Here is a 6,169-nt window from a genome sequence, read left to right on the forward strand (position 1 = left end):
CAATCCTACTTCCATAGTGATACTGCCTCGGAAACCCAAGGAGGGGTCGCTATGAGTCGGGTTTGACTTGATGGCACATAACAACAACAACAACAACAAGTATAAGTATATTCTAACAACCCTAATCCAGGCTTGCTTGGCATTCTGGCATTATATGAATGGCTTTAGTTCTTTCCCATGTCTAGTTTCATTAGGTCAAACGATTACCAATGCCACATGTGTGACAAAACAGGTCATGCCATGCTCATCCCTACCCCAGATCCCCATAGTTCCATAGAAGGTGGTCTTTGTTATGCAACTCAGAGAAGGGGAAAGACAGGGCTCCAGGTACCGGAGGATGTATACTAACAAGAAGTTAATCTTGGGAGCGTTAAAGGTCTGATTGGTTTTTGAAACTCCATCCCAGGACCTGATCTTGGTGAGCAGCTCTTACCCTGCTCCCATCCTCTACCCTTAGGATTCAAAGAATAACCCACAGCCCAGTCCTCTGCAGTGGAGAGAGTGGAATGAGTGACAACTCATGCTAGAGGCAGAGCCCTGGGGAAATGGGATCCAGGGGAGAATGAGTAAGGTTGAAAGTATGAGAGTTAAAGGGAGACAGGGCTTGAGGAAATGACTTTCCTAGTCTGCTTGTGATGATCGGTCCTATGTAGGAGAAGGTACCCTGAAAGTCTAGAATTAAGGGTCTACACATTTTGAAGAAACTGGGGCCATGTTGACAAAAGCAGTGTTCTTAACCTTTAATGTTCCTACAAAGTACCTGGGGACCTTGTTAAAATAAAGACTCTTACTCAGTCAGTCTGAGGTGGGGTCTAAGATTCTGCACTTCTAACAGGCTTACTGGTGTTGCGGATGCTGCTGGCCTATGTCGACATTTTGAGTAACAAGAGATTAGAGAAGTTACTCCCAAATCTCTGTTCCTTTCTGCCTTCTCTCGGAACAACACCACTCTAACCATAGTGAAGGACTAATAGTAAAAGCTTCTGGATTCTGTGTTTGAGACTGACCTGCTCACAGAAAGGCTGACTCACTCCCCTTCTGTGCAGCAATGTGTTGACACGTTGACAAGAACTCTACATGTCAACTAGGAGAAAGCTGACAGCAACATGTTCTAAGTTGAAAAGGTAAATAGTTAGATTAACAAACTCCAATCCTAGAGAACCAAGGGGGCAGAAATAATGGCCAAGCCCAGTGTAACTCCATCTCCCTGACCTCAAGCAAGGGATCACAAACAGCTCTCTCACATCCTAATGCAAGTGAAGTTCTCTCTTAAGCTTTGTCAGTGCTTCAATTTAGTATCTTTATTAAAATATATGTGGGAGCTCTGGTAGCGTAGTGCCTAAGGCACTTGACTGCTAACCAGAAGGCTGGTGGTTCAAACCCATCAGCCACTCCTTGGAAGGAAGATGGGGCAATCTACTTCCGTAATGATACTGCCTCGGAAACCCAAGGAGGGGTCACTATGAGTCGGGTCCGACTCGATGGCAAATAACAACAACAACAACATTAAAATACGTATTTGTGTTTGAATGTGAAAACGATATATGTTTATTATAGCAAAGTGGAAATGTTGGAAAATACAAAAATACATGTTGTTATGTGCTGTCGAGTTGTCTATGACTCATAGCGACCTTATGTACAACAGAACGAAACACTGCCCGGTCCTGTGCCAGCCTCATGATCTCTACTATACCTGAGCCCATTGCTGCAGCCACTGTGTCAGTCCATCTTGTGGGCTTCCCCTTTTTCATTGACCTCCACTTTACGAAGCATGACATCTTTCTCCAGAGAATGGTCCCTTCTGACAACATGACCAAAGTAGGTGAGACTAAGTCTGGCCCTTCTTGCTTCCACGGAGATTCTGGCTACACTTCTTCCAGGATAGACTTGTTAGTTCTTTTAGCAGTCCATGATACTTTGAGCATTCTTTGCCAGTATCACAACTCAAAAGCATCAACTCTTCTTTGATCTTCCTTATTCGTTGTCCAGCTCTCACATGCATATGAGGGAATTGAAAATACCATGGCTTGGGTTAGGTGCATCTTAGTCTTCAAGGAGATATCTTTGCTCTTCAGCACTTGAAAGAGGTCTTTTGCAACAGATTTGCCCAGTGCAATACATCTTGATGTCTTGACTGTTGCTTCCATTGGCATTGATTGTAGAACCAAGTAATATGAAGTCTTTGACAACTTCAATCTTTTCTCCATTTATTATGATTCTGCTTATTGGTCCAGTTGGGAGGACCTTTGTTTTCCTTATATTGAGGTGTAATCCATATTGCAGACTGTAGTCTTTAATCTTCATCAGTAAATGCTCCAAGTCATCTTCACTTTCAGCAAGCAAAGTTGTGTCAGCTGTGTATCTCAGGTTGTTAATGAGCCTTCCTCCAATCTTCATGCCATGTTCTTCTTCATATAGTCCAGCTTCTCAGATTATTTGCTCAGCATACAGATTGAGTAAGTATGGTGAAAGAATACAACCCTGACACACTCCCTGATTTTAAACCATGCAGTATCCCCTTATTCTGTTTGAACAACAACCCCCTGGCCTATGTACAGGTTCCTCATGAGTACAATTAAGTGTTCTGGTATTCCCATTCTTCTCAATGTTATCCACAATTTGTTATGATCCAGATAACTACTGATAGAATTTATCGAATATATGACATATATGCACATGTATAATGAATATGTGTATGGATGTCTCACTACATCTCATATATTTTGTTTTTTCCTTAACAGTAGATTGTTAAATTATGAACCTTCCCTCAAGGATTATGCATTGCTGATTAGTTATGAAAGCTGAAACAAGGTTTAATATTTCAACATTTTTCCAAAGAAAGAAGCCCGCTCCATGCATTGATTTGCTTATTCAGCAACAGAGGGCTCTTAAGTGCAGGCCATCTCATCTCAAGGGCTCAGTTCCAGTGTTTCCTCAAGGGCATGAATGACAGAGGTCCTTCTCTTTTAACTGGTCTGTTGTTGTTAGGTGCCATCAAGTCAGTTCCAACTCATAGTGACTGTCATAGATGGAATTGTGTTCCCCCAAAATAAGTGTTAACTTCACTAGGCCGTGATTCTCAGTATTATGTAATTATCCTCCATTTTGATGCATCTGATGTAATTATACTATATGTTATCCTATGTGTTGTTAACTCAATGACAGTGGGTTTAGTTTTGGTTCTGTGATGCTAATGAGGTAGCATTAGATGTAATTTAGCAGTTACATAATGATGTAGCCATCTCCCCTGATGTCATCAGACAATGAGTTGTAAGAGGATAAGAATGGGATGCAACACCCTTAATCGGGTACCATCCTCACAATCATTGCTATGTGTGAGCCCACTGTTGTAGCCATTTAGTCAATCCATCTTGTTAAAGATTTGATAACTAATTTGATAACCCTCCCCATTATCTTCCTCCTCACCACATCTGGTGACACATGTCACCTGGAAACCTTCTTTGATTCCCCAGGAAATCCCCACAGCCTTTCTTGAGAGGAAATCAAGTCCAAATATAGGCAAAGTGAGGACAAAGAAATGGGTTAAAAAAAAACAAACCCTGGTGGAATATTTTGGAAAAGGATAGTGATAATGGTGGCACAACATGAAAAATGTCATCGTGTCCCTGAGCTGTAAATGTGCAGGTTGTGGAACACTGGGGAGTGTCTTGGTGTGCATGTTTTCACTACAATAAAGGTGAAAACAAACCAAAACAAAAGAACAAATCCATTGCCATAAGTTGATTTTGACTCAATGACGCTATAGGACAGAGTAGAACTACTCTATAGGATTTCCAGGGAGCTCTGGCACTTGACTGCTAACCACAAGGCTGGTGGTTCAAACCCACCGGCCAGTCCTTGGAAGGAAGGTTGGGCAATCTACTTCTGTAGTGATACTGCCTGGGAAACCCAAGAAGGGGTCTCTGTGAGTCGGCTCCAACTCCACAGCACATAACAACAACAACAACAACATAGGGTTTCCAAAGCTATAGTCTTTATGAAAGAAGACTGCCACATCTTTCACTTGTGGAGTGGCAGATGATTTCAAATTAACAACTTTTTAGTTAGCAGCTAAACACTTAAGCTTTATGCCACCAAGTTCCTTAAGCTATGGGTTATTGTTCTTGTTAGGTGCCATTAGCTCAGTTCCATCGCATAGTGACCCTGTGTGCAACAGAATGAAACACTGTGCAATCTTGCACCATACACTGATGTTTGAGCCCATTGTTGCTGTGTCAGTCCATCTTGTTGAGGGTCTTCCTCTATTTTGCTGACCCTCTACTTTACCAAGCATGATGTCCTTCTCCAGGGACTAATCACTCTTGAAGACATGCCCAAAGTACATAAGATGAAGTTTTGTTATCCTTGCTTCTAAGGAGCATTCTGGGAGCTCTGGTGGCATAGTGCCTAAGGCATTTGACTGCTAACCAGAAGGCTGGCGGTTCAAACCCAATAGCCACTCCTCAGAAGGAAGGTTGGGCAATCTATTTCTGTAGTGATACCTCCTCGGAAACCCAAGGAGGGGTTGCTATGCGTTGGATCTGACTTGACAGCAGTGTGAAGGAGCATTCTGGCAGTACTTCCTCCAAGACACACTTGTTCATTATTCTGGCAGTCCATGATAATATATTCCATATTCAGTATTTTTTGCCTAACATCATAATTCAAATGCATCCATTTTTTCTTTGGTTTTCCTTATTCATTGTCCAGGTTTAGTATTGAAAATAACATGGCTTGGGTCAGACAAAGCAGCTCTGGTGGTGCTGTAGTTAAAGTAGTGGGCTGTTACCCAGAAGGTCAGTGGTTCAAACCTACCAGCAGCTCTCTGGGAGAAAGATGAGACACTATGCTTCCATAAAGATTTACAGCCTTGGAAACCCTATGGGGCAGTTCTACTCTGTCCTATAGGGTCTTTATGAGCTGGAATCAACTTGATAGCAGTGAGTTTGGGTCAGACACACCTTAGTCCTCCAAGTGACATCTTTGCTTTTTAACACTTTAAAAGATTGTTTGCAGCAGATTTTCCTAATGCAATAGGGCATTTGATTTCTTTCTTTCTTTCTTTCTTTTTTTTTTTTCTTTTGATTTCTTGACTGTGGCTTTGATAGGCATTGATTATGGGTACAACTAAAAGGAAATCCTTGACAAATTCAGTCTTTTCTCTGTTTCTCATGATACTATTTATTGGTCCAGTTGTGAGGATTGTTGTTTTCTTTATGTTGACATATAATCCATACTGATGGCTACAGTCTTTGATCTTCATCAGTGAGTGCTTCAAGTCATCTTCACTTTCAGCGAACAAAGTTGTGTCATCTGCATATCACAGGTTATTAATGAGTCTTCCTTCAGTCTTCATGTCGTGTTCTTCTTCATATAGTCCAGTTTCTCATATTATTTGCTCCACATACAGATTGAATAAGTATGGTGAAAGGATACAACCCTGCTATATACTTTTCCTGATTTTATACCACACAGTATACCTTCTTTTCAAGCAACTGCTTCTTGGGTTAGGAGGTTCATATTTTTTTCTTGTGTCAGGGGATGACAATCTTCAGCAGAGAATTCAGACAGAATTAAGAAGGATCACTTCTAGAGGAGGTGGGATCATCCTTCTCTGGTGTTGTCTCAGCCTCTTCCACCCTATGCCACCTTCTGTAGCTCAAAGGCCTTTGTGCCTCATTCTTCTTGCCCAACATTTGTTTCTTTACTGTATTTACACATTTCATTGTTGCTCCACTGCTTTTTAAAATGGACGCCAATGCTTTTCTTTCTTATGAGGCGGTGGGAGAAGATATACAGAGAAAGCCCCAGGATCTGGAGCTTGGAAGCCAGGGTCCTCCTTCTACCACTGCTTCACTTGAAGACGTGGGTATGAGCAATGGTAAACACAGGCCAGGAATTCACATCTCTTCCACATGATCTCTTCAGTGACCTTGGCAACTTATGCACCCCCATTTGTCTCTAATTTTTTAATTTGAAAAATAGGGGTAGAAAGTTTCCTCTCTGCTCACATTAAATGGATGGGAAAGTGTAATGTTGTTGTTGTTGTTAAGTGCCGTTGCATTGTTTCCAACTCATAGCGATCCCATGCACAGCAGAACAAAACACTGCCCGATCCTGCGCCAGCCCCACAATCCCTGCTATACTTGAGCCCATCATCGCAGCCACC

The sequence above is a fragment of the Orycteropus afer genome, unplaced genomic scaffold (assembly GCF_000298275.1).
Source record: "Orycteropus afer afer isolate SDZICR_OR568_19922 unplaced genomic scaffold, OryAfe1.0 scaffold00057, whole genome shotgun sequence".
Lineage (NCBI taxonomy): Eukaryota > Metazoa > Chordata > Mammalia > Tubulidentata > Orycteropodidae > Orycteropus > Orycteropus afer.